Source organism: Vanacampus margaritifer, chromosome 1 (genome assembly GCF_051991255.1).
Source record: "Vanacampus margaritifer isolate UIUO_Vmar chromosome 1, RoL_Vmar_1.0, whole genome shotgun sequence".
NCBI lineage: Eukaryota > Metazoa > Chordata > Actinopteri > Syngnathiformes > Syngnathidae > Vanacampus > Vanacampus margaritifer.
The window spans coordinates 18,021,436-18,044,709 of NC_135432.1; the positions used below are offsets into that span (position 1 = coordinate 18,021,436).

At 40.4% G+C, this 23,274-nt stretch overlaps 1 long non-coding RNA gene and 8 other non-coding genes across 10 annotated transcripts in view; 7 read left to right on the plus strand and 2 right to left on the minus strand.

Annotated features, from left to right (window-relative positions):
* LOC144061080 (uncharacterized) overlaps positions 1-23,205 on the plus strand; it is a 34,126-nt gene extending 10,921 nt beyond the window's left edge. Inside the window, exons 1-3 of one of the 2 annotated variants that reach the window (XR_013296074.1) lie at positions 21,126-22,546; positions 22,687-22,942; positions 23,092-23,205. This is a non-coding gene — a long non-coding RNA (uncharacterized LOC144061080). Of the gene's footprint in view, positions 1-21,125; positions 22,547-22,686; positions 22,943-23,091 lie in introns of those variants that run through there. The other variant, XR_013296075.1, reaches the window with a different exon arrangement.
* On the plus strand, positions 15,063-15,144 carry trnal-aag (transfer RNA leucine (anticodon AAG)). Its single transcript has one exon. It is a non-coding gene; the product is annotated as a tRNA-Leu (tRNA).
* Positions 15,492-15,563, minus strand: trnam-cau (transfer RNA methionine (anticodon CAU)). The gene has a single exon. It is a non-coding gene; the product is annotated as a tRNA-Met (tRNA).
* Positions 15,790-15,871, plus strand: trnal-uag (transfer RNA leucine (anticodon UAG)). The gene has a single exon. It is a non-coding gene; the product is annotated as a tRNA-Leu (tRNA).
* trnal-uag (transfer RNA leucine (anticodon UAG)) lies at positions 16,515-16,596 on the plus strand. The gene has a single exon. It is a non-coding gene; the product is annotated as a tRNA-Leu (tRNA).
* On the plus strand, positions 17,186-17,267 carry trnal-uag (transfer RNA leucine (anticodon UAG)). Its single transcript has one exon. It is a non-coding gene; the product is annotated as a tRNA-Leu (tRNA).
* Positions 19,889-19,970, plus strand: trnal-uag (transfer RNA leucine (anticodon UAG)). The gene has a single exon. It is a non-coding gene; the product is annotated as a tRNA-Leu (tRNA).
* On the minus strand, positions 20,685-20,756 carry trnam-cau (transfer RNA methionine (anticodon CAU)). Its single transcript has one exon. It is a non-coding gene; the product is annotated as a tRNA-Met (tRNA).
* On the plus strand, positions 20,983-21,064 carry trnal-uag (transfer RNA leucine (anticodon UAG)). Its single transcript has one exon. It is a non-coding gene; the product is annotated as a tRNA-Leu (tRNA).
* Positions 23,206-23,274: the final 69 nt, after the last annotated feature.

Sequence of the window (23,274 nt, forward strand, 5' to 3'; positions counted from 1 at the left end):
GAAGCTATTTACTTAAACACATCAAAACCATACGAGTTGTCCTTACGAAACCACCCAAAGTCAACATTTCAGCATTAATCATCATTTAATACACTTTTCTTAAAGTTACGTCCGGGATTTTCCTCTATATAAAAATACATATATTTATAACACTTTTAACGAGCGGTCGCCGTCTACGCACATCCACAGTTAAACTGCCTCCTTTAAAAACATCGAACAAATGACATATCTTATTAGAATAAACTAACCTTTTCCACAATAAATTCAAGTCCCGTCGTTCAATATTAAATACATTTTATATCATTATTTGACGGTCGATTATCTAACCTGGAAGCTTTAGTTACGTCTAGCGGAAGTACTATCAGGTCAAGCCATTCAGTCCTTCAGAATAAAAGCGCACCCGTAATTTACATTAAACATCATTACTTTATTAAAGTTATATAAATGGTTATAACTTCACAGAAATACCTAAAGCCAGCATTCTAGCATTATTAATCATTTTATCCAAGAATACACGATTATGTCTCGCTTTTATTCCACTCGAAGAAATCACAGACATATCTCGTATTTTACGTCGAACGCCTGGCGGTGCAAGTTTTAACGTTTTTCATCAATAAAATTAACTTACCGTAGATTACAATGGCGCTAAAAGATTTTTCCACAGCAATCGTGCACCCACTTTTATTTAGTTCTTCAATTCACGGGTCTGTTTAGTGGGTAAAACTCCGATAGCAACTGCGCATGCGTTACCAACTTGTTTCACTAGCGTCATCCCGTTCTCGTTTAACGGAAGCTCATTCGGGTCAAACCATTCTGTTTCGCGCTCGAATAGAGCTTCCTTAATTTCTATTAATTATTGACTCCCGTATTTTATATCTTATTATATTATATTATATTATATTATATTATATTATATTGTAGTTAAGTTGTATTAATATTTATAAATGAAGTGACGTCTCACTTATAACAGAATTAGTCAACAAAATATCTCATCGCGGCCCCTTTAAAATAATAGTGACGTCCGACTATTCTACCAAATACAAAACATCCAATTCACACACAACAAATATCATGATCTCCTCTCAAAATAATAGATACTGCTTTAAATCAATCACAAAGCAGTCTATCGGCTCCTTAATAGCGTAACTTTGTCAAATTTGTACGCCCATTTCAGCCTGTCTGTTCACAATTATTTGATTCAATTGTGCAGAATCCTCATCTGCGCTGAGAAAAATAATCCATTATTCAAGGAACTTATTAAGATTTCCTCCCACGCTCCCACGAAGAGAATGTGTGTGCGTAAACACTGAGAGGGAATTTTAGACCAAACAAGGTGTACCAGCTTAGGTTAAGGTCAAATTATACTGAGTTCAACACTATTTCACTTACTTTACACATCTATAAAACATTTCAACATGATTAATATATTAAATAAAGAATTAAAATGTTAATAATGTCTAACACTTGTTTAAAAATAACATGCAGTGAAATAAATAAACAAAAGTGTTTGTAACTGCAATGCAGTTACTAGTTAAGCAAACAGTTAGCCAATATAGCTTCCTCCATTTCTTTTTCTACCACTTCTATGCACCATGCTGCCTCTCACAGGTCCGTGCAGGTAGGCTACTACGACGGACTGGTTTTGGGCTGTGCCACTTGTGTTTAGTGTAGATGTTGTTTCTAAATATGAAGAACGCAGAGTACAGGCTCGTTAAGTCGTCAAGTACGGTCTTCCTAAGAACACACACAAAAACTTTCTTCCTTAGAACACAAATCTTGCTAGCCAAGCCTTCACAAGTCTCCAACAGATGCCTCCTTGGTTTAACCTAGCTTACAAGAACAACATCCTTGTATTCAGTGTGTTTTTGCTGCAATTGGAAAATAGTGATCACTCACATTTTAAAAATCAGTTAAGATCTTACTTAGCTTCCTCCCACGTTCCAAAAACAGGCATATTAGTTTAATTGAAAACTTATCCATGGGTGTGATTGTGAACGCTAATGGTTGTTTGTCAATCTGTGCCATGTGATCGATAGTCGACCAGTTCTGGGTGTATGCCGCCTCTCCCCCAAAGTTAGCGAGGATAGGCTCTATTTCATCCAATTCTAATGAGGCCAGGCACTACAGAAAATGGATGGATAGATTTCAAATAAATGTTTCCAAGTTTACTTTTCCGCTCAAGAAAACTTTTTGACACAGGCTACTGATACGGTTTGCAGATGGTGAGGTTGTCAGTTGTTGTCTTCAGCACATTGTTAAAAATAGGCCACACACACACACACACACACACACACACACACACACACACACACACACACACACACACACACACACACACACACACATGCATGCACTCCTGACCCTTGTCGCCATGAGAACAACAGCAGGTGCTTTCAGGCTGACAGATTGTGATGGATGGATTTTGAAAGGATGAGAAATGTGATGGAAAGAGGAAACAAAAGTTTAACTCGCTTTGTAACTTTAAATTAAAAGAGAAAGGAAGGAAAGAGAGACAGACTGACACCCTCAAGTTTGAAGTCGATCAAATGGATTGGCCTTGACAATTGTGAAGGAAACATACATCCTTTGACTCTGCATACTGTTTTAAAGTAGATGTGAGTTTTCAGTCTGCATCACTTTAATTCATATCGTTAAAACTACACAACTACAATCAATTTCGATAAAACATGTGGAAGAGGTGGGGCATTAATCAGGAGAAATTCTCTTCAATGTAGGTGCAGATGTAAAAAGGCAAGTTTTTAACTACTCCTTAATGTGTGAGTGAATATTGCATGAATCCTATTGCAATTCCGTCACATGCAGGAGGTACTGGAGTTTCAAGGTGTTACCTTTACCAAAGAGGTACAGCATCATTTTGATTGGAGTTGTTTTATTCATATGAATTAAACCAAAACGATGCAATCGTCTTTTTAGGAAACTCATTAGTGTGAATGTGCATAGAGAATTGTAATTTTTCTATTTGCCTTTGGGGTCACATTTGAAATTGAACCATCACCACTTCCATTGATTACCCCATCCCAGAATGCAAATGGTAGACCACTTTCTGTGTTGTCTATCACCATCATCTTCTAAATTATATAATTCTCTGTAAACCACAAGGTCACCAATACAGATATGTTGGCCCACAAGTTTTATGCCATTGATTTTTTTTTAAATTAATATATTAATGTACAGTAATATTAATATATTAATATATATAACTTGTGTCTGGTCCAGGTGTGTCTTGTTGTGTCATTAGTGTTGGTGTATTTAGTCTGCTGTCTCCCCTCTGTCTGTGGCGGTTCACTGTGATTTATACGTCTTTCCTCATGTCATGCTGCCTGTTATTTGTTCCCTCCCAAGTCATAGTTCAAGTTCATGTGTTGTTGTTGTTGTTGCTGTTGTTGTAAGTCTTTCTCCACGTCACGCTGTCCTTTTTTGCCTTGTCAGGAACCATGTCATGCTGTTAGATTTGCCTAAGTTTTTTAGCCATGTTTAGATTCATGTTTTGTTAGTTCAATTTATTTTTGTACTTTGAAGATAGCTTTTTTGATTAGAAATTAAAACCTTTTTTCTTGGACTACACCTCAGCCTCCTTGCTCTGCCTTCCCGCATCTGGGTCCTAAAGCCCCACCTAACTGACAGTTTTCATGCTAAAAGCCATTCATTGCCATCTACTGCCTCGTTTATATCAGAGCTCAGCAACACTTCTGATTGCAGAAATTGCCACTCACAATTTTGACATGCATTTTTATTGTAAATTTAACAATTCAATTTTCATAAAAGAATGTAGCAACCACTTCTTGTTGTTTTAATGTCAAGAAGTAAACAAACAAGGATTTGGAGGGTGGGCCAAGTGGAAAGGCGATTCACTTTCAAAACCGAAGGTTAGAAACAAAACACTCCCTTCTTGTAAGTATTTGCTTGTCCACATACAAAGTATGCTTACTGCATGTTAAAGATTTAGATATGATTAATTGAAATGATATCCTTTAGTGACAGACTGATTATTTTCCCATTCTTCCTTTTTATTCAATATGATAAAGGCGGTGGCATGATGAAATGTTACATGTACTAATGATGTCAGTGATGGATGATCATTTGGGGGATGCTGTGGAAGCCTCGAGATGCACGGAGGGGGCGGAACACGGCGTGCCTGCCGCCTATAACTGGTGACAGATGAGAGAGCCTCTCGTAACATGCCGCAAACATTGGAGGCTGCTCGGGCTTGCGTGTCAATTGGGTCACTCCCTTTAGGCCAGACAAGTGACTTTTAATATGCGCTGGAGATTTCGCCTAATTCACTTGACATTTTAGAAATGTCTTGTTAATTCTCAAACCTCTCCCGTGAATACGAAAAGAAACAATCCTGAGCTACCAATTTAATTTTAAATATTTAGTATAAATGGAGTATGTGAGTGACCTTTTAAATAGATTCGTGAATAAATTAAGATGAGATTGTTAGTAGTTCAGTTGCCTTTACTTTTTGGGGCATTTTTGTTTGGTGGTGTGCTTTTTCTATTTTCTATTTATTTTTCTAATGTGTGTTGGCTAAAGATTGGGAAACGCTGATATACAGGATGCATATCAAACCATCCGGTGGCAACTCAGCATTATGCGCATTCAAGTTTTTGTTTTTTGTCCCTTTGTTTACTCCAAACTAGATCTTCATAGGGCCAATGGTTACGTAGTGTCAACTGACTTTTGTACTGCTATTGGGTACATTTCCACTTGCCTCATTCATAATGCGTGATTGATTAGCAAACAGCCCAGGGTGTCGTCTGCCTTTTACCCCAAGCCAACAAGGATAGACTCCAGAAGTAAACTGGATTTATGGCTCTTCATAAAAATAGAATGTCATTTCCATGAAGGTTAAGGTGATTTGCATCTAACACCAAGAAGCCTCCTCTGTTTTTTCTGATATTTTGCTGACACATGTTTAACACTTCCTCAGTATAACAATTCTTATAAGGTATCACTCTCTACAGCAATATCATCGAGAGGAGGCTTGGCAGAAACACTTCTCATTGTGATTTAGTATGTGTGCAAAATTGGAATCTGACTGCCGCTTATGTATATTGCTGGCTAATGTGATATTTTATTACGTTAGAAAGCAATAAAAGAGGATGAGAAATGTCTCTATATAGGAAACATGCATGCGAAAAAAGTATTGCTTTACTCCGTCGCCGCTTCATCTGGGTGTCTATGAACCACAGTGGAATTTAAAAAAAAAGAAGACGAAAGAAAGAAATATTCTGAAGATTTTGAAGAACATTCTGAAAAAGGCGCTCAGGAATGAAAAATAATGGCTCAGTAGGTAGATCCAATCATCTCCAAGTTTTATTCTTATTTGACTTTTGTTACGGTTTACTAACTCTGTAGAGTAAGATATGCGTATATTTGTGCTTCATAACATCTATTGCATAAATCTGTATGGTTAAAGTGTGTTGCTAAACAACCAATTAAAATGTGTTTTCAGGATCTCCAATCGCCACCATCTTAGAGCAGATGATAAAATATAATATTTTTGTTTTCCTGGTGCTAAGTCTGTCTTTTGTCAGTTGTTTCTAGTGGATCTAAAGTTTAGTCCGCCTTTCACCTGATGTCAGCTGGGACAGACTCCCCTCCAACCCTGAACAGCATTATAGAAAATGGATGAGCGGATTTACTATAGCCTTGCTCAAATAAAATTCCGCTGCTATCAGAAGTACATTCCAAGCGGTGTGCAGTTTAGCAATAATTAATGGCACGTACCTGGAAGGAAAAAAAAATCAGACTAAGCAGAAAGTGCAGAGGATTATAAGGATTGTGTACGGTAATTATAATGAATTAAACTGTTCATTACGTCGTGTTTTTGCTGGTGTATACCTCATGTGGCCGTTAAGCTGTTAATGTGCATTCTGCCCCGAGACATTTGAAAGCTGTCGCCTGAGGCAATGCTGCTTTGATTGTATGATCATTTACATATTCAGTATATTAAAAACAGAATGCTTACATGAGAGCGTTTTAGGTAGCCTATAAGTGGCATGCAAAATGTTGCCAAATAATGTGCAAGGAGAACATACACAGGTCAATCTAATCAGTGTTGTTGTTGTTTGTTAAACACATAATGATTTTTAACATCTAACTGTGAGCGACTCCCCACATGAGGAAAAAAAAACGGTGTATCACTATGCATAATGCTCTTTTTAAGTGTGGTGTACTCATATGGGGGCTGTCCCTGCCCACTGAGATGCTTGTACCACACTATTTGAGACACAGATCTCTAAATACAAACTTGAAAAAAGAACTGTATTATTGTATACTGTAAGTCTGTGTCACTATTTTATTTTATCATGGTAATTATTTTTGGGGTTTGAACTAATAATGTAATGATGACATAAAAATATGAAGAAATTATATTTTTGTTTGATTGATGACTAGGCTGTTATCTACAAGTCAACCTTTCTGAAAATAACGTTAGGTGTGCAAGCCTATACGCGACAAATACGTCAATGTTGGCGTGATATATCTGTAAAATATGTATGCATTTGTAAGTGACGAAAGCCGAGGACAATGTGGTATAAATTCAACCTATGCGTTAAAAAAAAGAAGCTTAATAGTTGTCTGAAAATTGCAATCTAAAATGTAGATCGATTTTCTTTCTCTTTTTTCTTTTCTTTTACTGCTGCAGACACCCGTTGAACCGGCGGCACATTCAAAGCATACTAGCCATTAATTGGCAAGAATCATTCATTCATCAATTTATAGTTATCGACGTAGCATCCTTATAGTAGCGATCAAGGAGAGTAAATGGAAAAAGCATTCAAATGTATCCGTACCATGCAGCAAAAAATATTTATTTACATTTAAAGTTACCTTTATGTATAATGAACATGTACATCTGTACACATTTTACATGTTTACATATTTTCACAGGATTACATACGGAAGCGGTAGCTACCTGTTTTATTTAACTAACTATAAAACCACTAGGAAATTGCCTGTCTTACAAATCCTCATAAATTGCCAATTTGTGGAAACCTGAAACTTCCACCGCCATGTGACCAAAATGGTGGTGGTCATTGCCACAGTGTGTGTCCTCGATGTGCCACTTGAGAAAAATGATGTCCCTTGATGTAAAGTCTGCTGTCTCCTCCTTTTCTCTTCACTCTTTTGAGTTTGGTTGTGTCATGCAATGGAATTGTATCTTTCTTTGAATCTATTTAGTGTGTTGCACTTGCCGTCATATTGTGCTCTTGTTTTGATGTTATGTTTTTAGAAAGTTCCTTCTCCTGGACCTACACTAGCTGTCGAAAGGAAACAAAATTCCTCCATCTTTATCAATACCCAAATAGAAGCAGAAGTTCAGAACTGTTAGAAAGCATTTCAAGTTAAGTCATGACTATATATCCCCATATCCATTAAGGACATGGAGTTATTTATATATAACATATAGTCCGTGCTTCGGCCTTCCTGGGTAGAGTTTGCATATTCTCCCCGTGCTTGCGTGGGTTTTCTCCGGGTACTCCGGTTTTCCTCTCACTTTCCAAAAACGTGCATGGCAGGTTAATTGAACACTCCAAATTGTCCATAGGTGTGATTGTGAGTGTGGATGGTTGTTTGTCTCTGTGTGCCCTGCGATTGGCTGGCAACCAGTTCAGGGCGTACCCCGCCTACTACCCGAAGCCAGCTGGGAGGACAAGCGGTTAAGAAAATGGGTGGATGGATATATTTATTACTTCTTGTCTTTCAAAATTCATAACCATGTGAAAATGTTATGTCTTCATCCACCTGTAATATGCATACACAAAGTCAATATTCTGTATATTCTTCTACTCTATTATCTTTACAAACATGTGATATCAATTGATGTGGTGTTTTTGAGGTCCTGTGATAACATAAAGAATCAGCCAATTAATGTCAACAATCAATATAGCGTAACACAAAAAGACATCTTATTAATGGCGCACATGGATGTAGCATCATTTAATTCAATTTATGGTAATTGACCCCCGCCCTCCTCACCTTCATCAGAATAATATTGATTCCAAAACAGCCAGTTCCAAAGTTATTTTTGCAAATAGACACCATAATAACCAAACAAATAATACATTTTGCGCTTTATCTCGCAATGGGCACTGCTTTATCAAACAAACAAGCGAACAAATAAATAAATAAATCATGGTCCTTGGTTCCATGTCCTTTGGCGGTACCTGTTTACCGGCCATGTCAGCTCCTCTCAAATGTATCCAGCTACGTCAATATTGAGTTTAGTTCTCAGCATGCATGAACGCTTCAATGTCCACATTGAGTAATGACAAGAATATTTACCCTTTAGCCATCAGGGAACAGAACGTATTAGTCACATTAAAGTGGCTGATGAGGATGGACCCACCCGACTCATGAGGACACAGTAGAAGCGTGGTATTTCTCCCTGTAAAAATATTAATATTGAAAAATATACTGTAAAAGTGGCGCGTAGGGGGAAAAAGCGCTAGCAAAATGTTACCCTCACGTCTATCAATTGCTTCAATGGAAGACAGATTTGCTCAGATTTGTTTTCCTCGATACGCTTCTGTGCTGTCACTGCCACTGTCACACTTAATGTTGTCACATGTTTGTGAAGCCACTTGTTGCTAGGCAGAGTTGTTAATCAGGCTTAAACATTACTGTCTGATAAGCCAATACAAAACGGGCAGAAAAGGCTTGCTAGTAACTCACTCAGGAAAAATAAATACTACGTGGTGCATCACGGCCGTCTTATTACATTCACTCATTCATTCATTCATTCATTCAAACAAATATACTCTATAATATATTCCACTTTATCGAGTGCTATACTGTATGTCGGGTTAAGTCAATACGGTAAAGTGCAATTATATTATCGGAGCCTGATTGCTTGTCATACATATTACTACTTCATAGTAGGGAGCAAACACCTTCTTATGTCCGGTCCATAAATCTGCAAAAGTGCAGAAAAAGGTTTATTTTAAAGCCGTGATTGACAGGTGATCTCAGCAGTGTTAGTGGGCGGGGGTGTTTATGCATGCATGGATTGTATCCATGTGTGTGTGTGTGTGTGTGTGCGTGTGTGTGCTAAGGGAGAATACATACAAAGAAAGCATGGTATATGAATCATTAAGGCAGGAAAAAAAAACATGCATTGTTGAGCATTATATAGAAGTAGCTGACCCACTGCGGTGATGTCACTTCCCCCGGGCTGTTCTTTGGGAATGGTCTAACACAGAATGACTTCAGTGGGATGGCATTCTTTGTGTTGTGATCAATGGCAAACTTTCTTCATGGGATACTCATCCATAATTCAACTTTGCACGTATGATTCATTCCTTCTGGACTGGATGTCACACTCCCACTGCTGTTGCTGATATAAATAGCTGGTCAAAATACAATATGTAGTGAAACAATCCTTCAATTTATCAATCAGGTCATCAATAAGAGGTTGAGCTAGAGACCTTATGAGGTCATTTTGGACAATTGTATTCTTTTGTTGGGAAAGCTCATTTTTGTCCTCTTGTAAAAGGCGTGCTTGGATGGAACTTCCATGGAAAATGAATTGCTGGGGCATAAATATCTGACGGGACACTATCTGATAATCTGCCCCCCGAGGACCGCCACCTCACCACTCTGCCTTTTGTCTAATTCAGGTGGTAGCATCCATCAGATGCTAGATTTAAAGACAGACAGCATAAATACTGTTAAGTATTTCAATATGTCAGACAGACAGAGAGGATTTCAATTTTATGTTTGTGTTATATTCTCATTTAATCGTATGTCACCAGATATGCTTCCATCCATCTATTTTCTGTCCCGCATATCCTCACTAAGGTGACGGGTGAGCTGGAGCTTATCCCAGTGGAAATTGGGTGAGAGGCGGGGACCACCCTGGTCTGGTAGCGAGGCAATTTCAGGGAAATTTTGAGTCTTCTTTGAAATGTGGGAGGATGCCATGAGCGCAGAAATCTCACAACAAACACGGGGAGAACATGCAAACGCCACACAAGAAGATTCTAACCTCAAAGCTTAGAAATGTGAGGGGCGCTTGTCCACCGTGCATCTAGATGTGGGACCTTCGGATGTATATTGAAAAAATACATAATGTTATGGTATGCTAAGATCATCATGATGGTAGCACTCCGTAACTTTGAAGAAGAAATAATGTGGCTGTGTAAGTTGCTTCTGAATTGAGAAGATTGTGATTAAAATTATGATTATGATTATGTACAGTATTTATGTTGGTCACTGTTAAACATAGCTGACTTTTCTGCAGCCATTGTGGGATCAATTCCAACTCAGTGATTGTAGATTTCAATATAAGTATAAATGCTTTTAACTTTGCTTTTGGCTTTGAATGTTGTAGCACTGCTGCTTTCTAATGTGTGCTAACATGACTTTTTTTTCATGAGTGAAAGAGAGACTGTTAAGCATCTCCATCATAACACGCCCACATACCAGAGCCTCTTCAGCATGCACATCAATATTTCTCTAATCAAAGACGCAATTCACTTGATCCAGTCATGACTAACAGCAACGTGACCAAGATGAAGTGAGCCTCTCTCTGCCGACCCCGAGGTACAAAACTTCCACACTTTCATTGGCTGATTATGTGTGTTGATAGCTGATAGGAGTCCAGTCGGAGTGCATTAGAGAAAAGAACTCAGCAGTTGGTCGACCCAGTGGGTGGAAATGAGCTCATTAATAAACACTTGAACACAGCAGTTTTTCCTCTGGTCTCTTCAGATGAATGCAGGAGGTCCACAAGTTGACTCTAAGTGCTATTTTATCGGCCATGTCCATACAATATGTTAGAGTGCATAGCACACATTTGATGTCATTTTCTATCCCCCCCCCCCCAACCAATTTTGTGAGTGTGCTGAAATTGGAATGGTGTGAATCAATGAATGAATCTGGAACAAAAGGAGGGATCATGGCAGAAAATTTGATTTTTTGGGGGGGATTTAGGAATCATTTTGTTTAAGTAGCACTAAGGAACTTTTTAACTTTAATAAAATGTTTTCTCCTCCGTGAGTCATCATCACCTTATCGTGGTGGATGGGTTTGCGTGTCCCAATGAGCCTAGGAGTTATGTTGTCTGGGGCTTCATGCCCCTGGTAGGGTCACCCATGGCAAACAGGTCCTAGGTGAGGGACCAGACAAAGCATGGCTCAGAAAACCCCTGTGATGAATGACAATTTTGGATTGCAGTTTCCCTTTGCCTGGACGCGGGTCACCGGGGCCCCCCTCTGGAGCCAGGCCTGGAGGCGGGGCTCGAAGGCGAGTGTCTGGTGGCCGGGCCTATACCCATGGGGCCCGGCCGGGCACAGCCTGAAAAGGCAACGTGGGTCCCCCTTCCCATGAGCTCACCACCTGTGGGAAGGGGCCAAAGGGGTCGGGTGAGCTGCCACACAAGTAAATAAATATTAGATCACTTTCTTCTAAAGCTTTGCTAGTTAATGACTTAATTAGAGATTATAACCTTAACCTGATTGGTCTTTGTGAGACCTGGTTAATACCAAATGAGTTTGTCTCGCTAAATGAGGCCTGTCCTCCAGTCTTTGTGGGTTCTCATGTTGCGTGTAAGAAGGGCGGCAGTGTTGCCCTTATTTTTATTTTTTATTTTCTTTTCTTTTCTGTAGAGCTCAGTATTGATCATTCGGTAATTTTACCGATTTGACATGTCATCATCATTGCTCTCCTTTTTTTTTTTTATATATATATTTTTTTGTGTTGTGTTTTGTGTTGTGTTGCCCTTATTTCTAAATCTGTACTTAATCTTAGTTCCCGCTCTGGTAACGTCATAACGTTATGCAATCTATAACCTTACTACCGTTTCATCTCGTGGTTATTTATCATCCCCCTGGACCTTACTCTGGCTTTCTCGATGAATTTTCTGAACTTGTGGCTGACTTACGCAGATAATATACTAATTATGGGTGACTTTAATATTTATATGAATTCTACGTTAGAACCGCTTACTGTAGCATTTCAGACGATAATTGATACTTTTGGTTTTATGCAGATAATAAATGTAGCGACCCATAAAATAATAACTTAGATCTGGTATTAACTTGGGGTTTAGTAACCTCAAATGTAATGGTGTTGCCGTATACTACGGCTATGTCTGACCATTGCTCATTGCAATGTCGCAACCATAACCAAAGATACAGCAGCCGTAATATTAGTTCTTCAACTACTTCTGCGCTCTCTGAGTTGTTACCTCTGTCAACTGCGTCCTCTCCTTATACAGACGCTCCCCTACTTACGAACATTCGAGTTGCGAACAACGGTATATACGAACATTTCTGCACGTACAGTATGTCGAAAAATGTTTGGAAAGAAATGCTGTAAGTTAGATTTTGTATTGCGCGTAGTGCTTCTTTCCGCCGCTAATACCGACGATTGGCGCTGTGAGAGCTCATTGGAGGCTGAGCAACGTGGCGAGGAGGAGGAGGAAGAAAACGCCGGTCCCCATGAAGCAGGAAATAACTTTTGAAGCCGATTCCAGCGACGACGAAGAATCTCTCATGATATAAAATCCTCCTCTTCCTCCTCCTCCATCATCTCCTTAAGCATCGAGTACATCTTCCAAAAGTAAGTTAAACTTCATTTTATTTATCTTATTACGTACATGTACATACTGTGTGTGTGTCTCGCTATCTCTCTCTAACATACGTAGTACAGTACAGTACTGTACGTATTCTCTCCATTTTATTAAAAGTTTTTTCAGTACAAACCAATGCAGGTTACTTGTACAAGCCTTAAACATACTTATATAAACCTTCAATATACTTATATAGGCTTTAAACATAAATTATAATACAAAATATAGCACTGAAGCAACTTACGAACAAATTCACCTTACGAACGATCGTCCGGAACGTAACTCGTTCGTAAGGTGGGGAGCGTCTGTACTGGTTCAATAGATAATCTTACAAATAATTTTAATGCTGTTTTGTTAAATGCCTTTCGATACTGTTGCCCCATTAATAATTAAAACTTGTCTGAAAGTTCCTTAGTGTTGCTTTAATTAAAATTGTTTTTAAAAAAGTACAATTTTCATATGTGTGAATTTTTGGAATGTTGAAAATCTTTCCCAATGTGAATTGAATGAGCGGAATGCTTTGAGTTTCAAATGGGAACGATGTAAATGTGTAATGTTGAATGTGCCATGGGATGGTGAATGGTGAATTTTTGGTTGAAAAATGTGGGAAGTTTGGGGAAAACCGTGAATTTTTTTAATAATGGAAGCCTGGTGAATTTTTGTAATAAGTTGAAGGATGGAGTTGCATGTCAAAAAAAGTGCGGAATAATAATGCCGAAGGTGTAGAATAACGTGTGAAGCCATCACACATAATATAATTATTGAGTGTCAAAGCTATAGTTTCCTTGATTTTTGTCACTACTTCCACATTCATGGTTCTTGAAATTAATACTGTTCCATCATAGCATTTTATACAATATCTCACAAAATCCTTGCAACATACTGATGACATAGAAAGTAGAACCTGCCGGGCACAATCTGACCCAAACATCTCTAAAGTGTGAGAGAGGGGTGCAAAGAAGAATGTCTGCTCGCAGGGAGGGTCAGGGTGCAACAAATAAGGGGGTGAGATTGGGTTCAGTCTGAAGAGTATCCAAGGTGTTATTTTATGCATAACAAGTTAGTTTTTTGAGCAGTGAGGACTTTGACAGATATTCGCTGCATTCATGCATATTTGGTTTGCTGTTTATGTTTTGTATACTGTATATGCTGGCAGGTACATTGCCGCGCACACACGCGCACACACACAAGTGAACGAGACAACTGGAAGATTGGGTTGGAGAGAAAAGACTATGTGGGAGGCTGAAAATGCAAAGAAATTTGTGTGTGTGTGCTTGCGTGTGTGTGAGTAAGAAAGAGAAGATGAGCGAGAGCTTTACCACATGACCTTTAACATACACATTACTGGTTCCAATCGCACTAAAGGGAAGTGTCATAGTCAAGGTCAAAACAATTTAACAGATTATCTGCATAACTGTATGTGTGTATGTGCCAGTGTGTATGTGACATTAAACACATACACATTTGACATTATTACACATTGATTCAAAGGGTCCCTTAATAACAAGCCTATGCCATGCTTCAGTCTAAATCTATCAAGATTGAAGAAATACAGGACACTTCATGACCCCTGTTGAAATTAACCAATTGTTGAAGGTGCAATCCTGTTTTACATGAAAAACTATGCCTTCTTTCTCATTCCTTTTAGGACTTTTCAGAATCAGTTTGACTCTATGGTCTTTTAGCAAATTCAGAAAGCTTTTTTTTTTTAATCTTTCTTTTGCTTCTCTAGGTCTTTTAAATCTTTTGGCTATTTTGTAATTGTGCTGACATAGTTGTCAATGTGAGCTCTTTTAGTAATTTTATTCAGATACTTTTGTTATCTTTGCTTTGTGTGAATCACATTGAGTTGCCTTGTTTGTGTATAAAATGTCTACACATTGGTGAGTGATCAGATTTCAAGATTGGAATTTCACAAAAAATCAAATATAGCCTGAAATAAATTCTCACCAGGAACTATTTAAAACAAATTGAATTGCTAGTCAATCTGTTACTTAACAGATGTTTGCGTTATTACTTTAGCTCAGTGTTTGTCAACCCTGGTCCTCGAGGCGCAGTATCCAGCTTGTTTTCCATGACTCTCTATTCTCAACGCAGGTGATTCCACGCAATGACATCTTATCAACAAGCTTTGGAGAAGCTGGATAACGATCCTCATCTGTGTTGAAAACGCCGGGAGACATGGAAAACAGGCTGTATAGTATGCCCTGAGGAGCACAGTTGAGAAACACTGCTTTAGCTAATGCGAAATGCTATCTTGGTTGATAGCTAAAAAAAACGCTGTAAAAAATTTCTGTAAAATCTACAGTAAAAATTACAGCATCATTTTGTTTTTAAATTTTACAGTATTTTACTGTATACAGCAATGCATTGTGGGTAAAACCAAGTGCATTATGGGTAAACACAACGTACAGTAATTTGTTGTACAGAACCTGATATTTATACTAAACACAGATTTTCAGGTAGTGTGGCCGAGCAGTCAAAGGCGCTGGATTAAGGCCCCAGTCTCTCACGAGGCGTGGGTTCAAATCCCACCACTGCCAGTTCTTCCTCAGAGTTTTGTTTGTAGCAAAGTATAGAAATTTGATTTTATGTTTGTGTTTTGTCCTCTTACCACCATTCCCGAAATTTCAGTATTTTTGCCTTTCACACTAAGCGGGACTGGCTACTTAATCAGTGACAACACAGAGAAATCAGATTAAGAATGGTGAAAGATGGTCCAATTTTCCAAAGTGAAGTAAATTAATTGAAGAAGGGGTCAAATCCCTTGACCACAGCCAATGAGGAGCCACTTTTTAACTTCACATGATTTTCCTTCAAAATAACTACTTGGTAGAAGTTCAACAACATCCTAGACTGAGGATTGTGCTATTAAATAACCAGGTGTAGATAGCAGAGGATGGTTTCGATCCATCGACCTCTGGGTTATGGGCCCAGCACGCTTCCGCTGCGCCACTCTGCTGCTCTAGTGGTACTTGTTAGCCTGTACTCTTTTGTCGCTGAAGAAAAATCAAGTCTGACACTTCGCCATGGATCAGAGCAGGCTTCATTACGTTATGCACAAGGCTAGGCAGGACAGCATGAACCTGGATGTTGGTCTGGAAACCTATTTGTCTGCCAAGTCTGCGCCTCAGACCGCAACTTGACTTAAATTGCCCAAAAATTTCCTTTCTGTTGATGGCTTCTGAGGTAGTGTGGCCGAGTGGTTGAAGGCGCTGGATTTAGGCTCCAGTCTTTTAGGAGGCGTGGGTTCAAATCCCACCACTGCCAGTTCTTCCTTAGAGTTTTGTTTGTAGCAAAGTATAGAAATTAGATTTTCTGTTTGTGTTTTGCCCTCTTACCAACATTCCCGAAATTTCTGTATTTTTGCCTTTCACACAAAGTGGGACTGACTACTTAATCAGTGACAACAGAGAAATCAGACTAAGAATGGTGAAAGAGGGCCCAATTTTCAAAAGTGAAGTAAATTAATTGAAGAAGGGGTCAAATCCCTTGGCCACAGCCAATGAGTAGCCAATTTTTAATTTCACATGAATATCCTTCAAAATAACTACTTGGTAGAAGTTCAACAACATCCTAGACTGAGGATTGTGCTATTAAATAACCAGGTCTAGATACCAGAGGATGGTTTCGATCCATCAACCGCTGGGTTATGGGCCCAGCACGCTTCCGCTGCGCCACTCTGCTGCTCTAGTGGTACTTGTTAGCCTGTACTCTCTTGTCGCTGAAGAAAAATCAGGTCTGACACTTCACAATGGATCAGAGCAGGCTTCATTACGTTATGCACAAGGCTAGGCAGGACAGCATGAACCTGGATGTTGGTCTGGAAACCTATTTGTCTGCCAAGTCTGCGCCTCAGACCGCAACTTGACTGAAATTGCCCAAAAATTTCCTTTCTGTTGATGGCTTCTGAGGTAGTGTGGCCGAGTGGTCGAAGGCGCTGGATTTAGGCTCCAGTCTTTTAGGAGGCGTGGGTTCAAATCCCACCAGTGCCAGTTCTGTGACAATGGAAGTAGTATCCCACCATTTCTATACATGACTTGAAACAATTTGCTTATTTTACTATGCTAACAAGCATGAGGTCCACAACCGTTTGCCATTAGACGTTTCTGGTTGGCTTGAAGATAATTTACCTCTGATCTAAGCAGGCTTCATTACCTTATGCGCAAGGTTTGGTTGGACATCACTAACCTGGATGTTTTTGTAAAAAGCTAAAAAGAACTACTTGGTAGAAGTTCAACAACATCCTAGACAGAGGATTGTGCTAATAAATAACCAGGTCGAGATAGCAGAAGATGGTTTCGATCCATCGACCTCTGGGTTATGGGCCCAGCACGCTTCCGCTGCGCCACTCTGCTGCTTAAGTGCTACCAGTTGTCCTGTACTCTGTTGTAGCTGAAGAAGAAGTAGGTCTGACATTTTGCCATGGATCAGAGCAGGCTTCATTACGTTATGCACAAGGCTAGGCAGGACAGCATGAACCTGGATGTTGGTCTGGAAACCTATTTGTCTGCCAAGTCTGCGCCTCAGACCGCAACTTGACTGAAATTGCCCAAAAATTTCCTTTCTGTTGATGGCTTCTGAGGTAGTGTGGCCGAGTGGTCGAAGGCGCTGGATTTAGGCTCCAGTCTTTTAGGAGGCGTGGGTTCAAATCCCACCAGTGCCAGTTCTGTGACAATGGAAGTAGTATCCCACCATTTCTATACATGACTTGAAACAATTTGCTTATTTTACTATGCTAACAAGCATGAGGTCCACAACCGTTTGCCATTAGACGTTTCTGGTTGGCTTGAAGATAATTTACCTCTGATCTAAGCAGGCTTCATTACCTTATGCGCAAGGTTTGGTTGGACATCACTAACCTGGATGTTTTTGTAAAAAGCTAAAAAGAACTACTTGGTAGAAGTTCAACAACATCCTAGACAGAGGATTGTGCTAATAAATAACCAGGTCGAGATAGCAGAAGATGGTTTCGATCCATCGACCTCCGGGTTATGGGCCCAGCACGCTTCCGCTGCGCCACTCTGCTGCTTAAGTGCTACCAGTTGTCCTGTACTCTGTTGTAGCTGAAGAAGAAGTAGGTCTGACATTTTGCCATGGATCAGAGCAGGCTTCATTACGTTATGCACAAGGCTAGGCAGGACAGCATGAACCTGGATGTTGGTCTGGAAACCTATTTGTCTGCCAAGTCTGCGCCTCAGACCACAACATGACTTAAATTCCCCAAAAATGTCCTTTCTGTTGATGGCCTCTAAGGTAGTGTGGCCGATTGGTTGAAGGCGCTGGATTTAGGCTAAAAAGCATGAGGTCTACAACCATTTGCCATTGGACGTTTCTGGTTGGGTTGAAGATAATTGACCTCTGATCCAAGCAGGCTTCATTACCTTATGCGCAAGGTTCGGTTGGACGCCACTAACCTGGATGTTCTTATAGAAACCTGATATTTATACTAAACAGATTTTCATGTAGTGTGGCCCAGCGGTCAAAGGCGCTGGATTAAGGCTCCAGTCTCTCAAGAGGCATGAGTTCAAATCCCACCACTACCAGTTCTCCCTTGGAGTAATATTTGTAGCAAAGTATAAAAATTTGATTTTATGTTTGTGTTTTGTCCTCTTACCACCATTCCCGAAATTTCAGTATTTTTGCCTTTCACACTAAGCGGGGCTGACTACTTAATCAGTGACAACACAGAGAAATCAGACTAAGAATGGTGAAAGATGGTCCAATTTTCCAAAGTGAAGTAAATTAATTGAAGAAGGGGTCAAATCCCTTGGCCACAGCCAATGAGGAGCCACTTTTTAACTTCACATGAATATCCTTCAAAAGAACTACTTGGTAGAAGTTCAACAACATCCTAGAATTAGAATTGTGCTAATAAATAACCAGGTCTAGATAGCAGAGGATGGTTTCGATCCATCAACCTATGGGTTATGGGCCCGGCACGCTTCCGCTGCCCCACTCTGCTGCTCTAGTGGTACTTCTTGGCCTGTACTCTCTTGTCGCTGAAGAATAATCAGGTCTGACACTTCGCCATTGGATCAGAGCAGGCTTCATTACGTTATGTACAAGGCTAGGCAGGACAGCATGAACCTGGATGTTGGTCTGGAAACCTATTTGTCCGCCAAGTCTGCGCCTCAGACCGCAACTTGACTTAAATTGCCCAAAAATTTCCTTTCTGGTGATGGCTTCTAAGGTAGTGTGGCCGCGTGGTTGAAGGTGCTGGATTTAGGCTACAGTCTCTTAGGAGGCGTGGGTTCAAATCCCACCAGTGCCAGTTCTGTGACAATGGAAGTAGTATACCACCATTCATATACATGACCTGAGACAATTTGCTTATTTTACTATGCTAACAAGCATGAGGTCCACAACCGTTTGCCATTGGACGTTTCTGGTTGGCTTGAAGATAATTTACCTCTGATCTAAGCAGGCTTCATTACTTTATGCGCAAGGTTTGGTTGGACACCACTAACCTGGATGTTCTTGTAAAAACCTAATATTTATACTCCGCCAAAATGTCTTAACACTGCCAACAAACTTATATTCCTGGACATATATGTGCAGGTAGTGCGGCCGAGCAGTCAAAGGTGCTGGATTAAGGTTCCAGTCTCTCAAGAGGCATGAGTTCAAATCCCACCACTGCGAGTTCTCCCTTGGAGTAATATTTGTAGCAAAGTATAGAAATTTGATTTTATGTTTGTGTTTTGTCCTCTTACCACCATTCCCGAAATTTCAGTATTTTCGCCTTTCACACTAAGCGGGACTGACTACTTAATCAGTGACAACACAGAGAAATCAGACTAAGAATGGTGAAATATGGCCCAATTTTCCAAAGTGAAGTAAATTAATTGAAGAAGGGGTCAAATCCCTTGGCCCCAGCCAATGAGTAGCCACTTTTTAACTTCACATGATTAACCTTCAAAATAACTACTTGGTAGAAGTTCAACAACATCCTAAACTGAGGATTGTGCTAATAAATAACCAGGTCTAGATAGCAGAGGATGGTTTTGATCCATCGACCTCTGGGTTATGGGCCCAGCACGCTTCCGCTGCGCCACTCTGCTGCTCTAGTGGTACTTGTTAGCCTGTACTCTCTTGTTGCTGAAGAAAAATCAGGTTTGACACTTCGCCATGGATCAGAGCAGGCTTCATTACGTTATGCACAAGGCTAGGCAGGACAGCATGAACCTGGATGTTGGTCTGGAAACCTATTTGTCCGCCAAGTCTGCGCTTCAGACCGCAACTTGACTTAAATTGCCCAAAAATTTCCTTTCTGGTGATGGCTTCTAAGGTAGTGTGGCTGAGTGGTTGAAGGCGCTGGATTTAGGCTCCAGTCTCTTAGGTGGCGTGGGTTCAAATCCCACCACTGCCAGTTCTGTGACAATGGAAGTAGTATACCACCATTCATATGCATGACCTGAGACAATTTGCTTGTTTAATATGCTAACAAGCATGAGGTCCACAACCGTTTGCCATTGGACGTTTCTGGTTGGCTTGAAGATAATTTACCTCTGATCTAAGCAGGCTTCATTACTTTATGAGCAAGGTGTGGTTGGACACCACTAACCTGGATGTTCTTGTATAAACCTAATAGTTATACTCCTCCAAAATGTCTTAACACTGCCAACAAACTTATATTCCTGAACAGATATTTGCAGGTAGTGCGGCCGAGCAGTCAAAGGTGCTGGATTAAGGCTCCAGTCTCTCAAGAGGCATGAGTTCAAATCCCACCACTGCGAGTTCTCCCTTGGAGTAATATTTGTAGCAAAGTATAGAAATTTGATTTTATGTTTGTGTTTTGTCCTCTTACCACCATTCCCGAAATTTCAGTATTTTTGCCTTTCACACTAAGCGGGACTGACTACTTAATCAGTGACAACACAGAGAAATCAGACTAAGAATGGTGAAAGATGGCCCAATTTTCCAAAGTGAAGTAAATTAAATGCAGAAGGGGTCATATCCCTTGGCCACAGCCAATGAGGAACCACTTTTTAACTCCACATGATTAACCTTCAAATGAACTACTTGGTAGAATTTCAACAACATCCTAGACAGAGGATTGTGTTAATAAACAACCAGGTCGAGATAGCAGAGGATGGTTTCGATCCATCGACCTCTGGGTTATGGGCCCAGCACGCTTCCGCTGCGCCACTCTGCTGCTTAAGTGCTACCAGTTGTCCTGTACTCTGTTGTAGCTGAAGAAGAAGTAGGTCTGACATTTCGCCATGCATCAGAGCAGGCTTCATTACGTTATGTACAAGGCTAGGTAGGACAGCATGAACCTGGATGTTGGTGTGGAAACCTATTTGTCCGCCAAGTCTGCGCCTCAGACCACAACATGACTTAAATTCCCCAAAAATTTCCTTTCTGTTGATGACCTCTAAGGTAGTGTGGCGGAGAGGTCGAAAGCACTGGATTTAGGCTCCAGTCTCTTAGGAGGCGTGGGTTCAAATCCCACCACTGCCAGTTCTGTGGCAATGGAAGTAGTGTCCCACCATTCATATACATGACCTGAGACAATTTGCTTATTTTACTATGCTAACAAGCATGAGGTCCACAACTGTTTGCAATTGGACGTTTCTGGTTGACTTGAAGATAATTTACCTCTGATCTAAGCAGGCTTCATTACCTTATGCGCTAGGTTTGGTTGGACACCACTAACCTGGATGTTCTTGTAAAAACCTAATATTTATACTCCTCCAAAATCTTAACACTGCCAACAAATTTATATTCCTGAACAGCGATTTGCAGGTAGTGTGGCCGAGCAGTCAAAGGTGCTGGATTAATGCTCCAGTCTCTCATGAGGCATGAGTTCAAATCCCACCACTGCCAGTTCTGCCTTGGAGTAATATTTGTAGCAAAGTATAGGAATTTGACTTTCGTTTTGTGTTTTGTCCTCTTACCTCCATTCCCGAAATTTCAGTATCTTTGCCGTTCACACTAAGCGGGACTGACTACTTAATCAGTGACAACACAGAGAAATCAGACTAAGAATGGTGAAATATGGCCCAATTTTCCAAAGTGAAGTAAATTAATTGAAGAAGGGGTCAAATCCCTTGGCCCCAGCCAATGAGTAGCCACTTTTTAACTTCACATGATTAACCTTCAAAATAACTACTTGGTAGAAGTTCAACAACATCCTAAACTGAGGATTGTGCTAATAAATAACCAGGTCGAGATAGCAGAGGATGGTTTCGATCCATCGACCTCTGGGTTATGGGCCCGGCACGCTTCCGCTGCGCCACTCTGCTGCTCTAGTGGTACTTCTTGGCCTGTACTCTCTTGTCGCTGAAGAAGAATCAGGTCTGACACTTCGCCATGGATCAGAGCAGGCTTCATTACGTTATGCACAAGGCTAGGCAGGACAGCATGAACCTGGATGTTGGTCTGGAAACCTATTTGTCCGCCAAGTCTGCGCCTCAGGCCGCAACTTGACATAAATTGCCCAAAAATTTCCTTTCTTTTGATGGCTTCTAAGGTAGTGTGGCCGAGTGTTCGAAGGTGCTGGATTTAGGCTCCAGTCTCTTATGAGGCATGGGTTAAAATCCCACCACTGCCAGTTCTGTGACAATGCAAGTAGTATCCCACCATTTCTATACATGACTTGAGACAATTTGATGAGGATGGTTGTTGTTGTCTCTGACTGCACTACTCTCCTTGTCAGGTGGTAGAATAACTTGGTGTGAGAGTATTATAATTAAAAATGGACCCACTGTTACGCCTTAGTTCAGAGGTGGGCAATCTCGGTCCTCGAGGGCCGGAGTCCTGCAGGTTTTGTAGGTTTCTCACTTCCAACACAAGCTGATTCCAATCAACAAGATCGTTATCAGGCTTATGCAGAGCTTGCTGATGAGCTGATCATATATCAGCTGTGTTGGAGAAGGGCAACACGCAAAACCTGCAGGACTGCGGCCCTCGATGCCCACCTCTGCCTTAGTTGGACCAAATGTAAATATTTTACATTTATTGGGTGGATAGATGCTTTAAAGAAGCAAATTTTTGCATATCAAGCGCAACTAAGGCTGTTTGATAAATAAAGATGGCATATCAATAGAATACAGTGTGCTGACAGTATTTGTATTTTGCAGGACTGAAGGACAAACTTATCGTGGCGGGAGACAACACATTGTTTCTGTAGAGCAGGAGACAGAAATTGTGAACATGGTGAGGGAAAACAATGCCATCACACTGAAGCAAATCCAAACGAGGATCCTTGCAGACCAACAATAAGTCTCTCAACAACGTACAACTACGTAGCAATGGCATGCGGATGAAACAAGTGTACCATGTGCCATTTGACAGGAACAGTGAACGCGTAAAGGATCTCTGATGAGAGTAGTGCTTGTAAGTTCCATATACAGTATTTAGCACTGACACATACACATATTGTACCTTTGATTCAATATAGTTCCTTTTCTACAGTGTCTCTCTGCAGCCCACTGTGCACCTCTGTGGCCATATTGTAACTTGGATTCTCATTCTGTCTGTTTCAGCGGATCCAGTAGCATAAGGCCAATGAGCTGTATCAATATCTTTTCATGGATGAGGTTGGCTTCAACCTGGTGAAGAGGAGGAAGCGAGGCAAGAACATAATTGGTCAAAGGGCCATTGTAGAGGTCCCTGGGCAGCGTGGTGGGAACATCACGCTGCCCAGGGACCTCTACGATGCCTGTGCA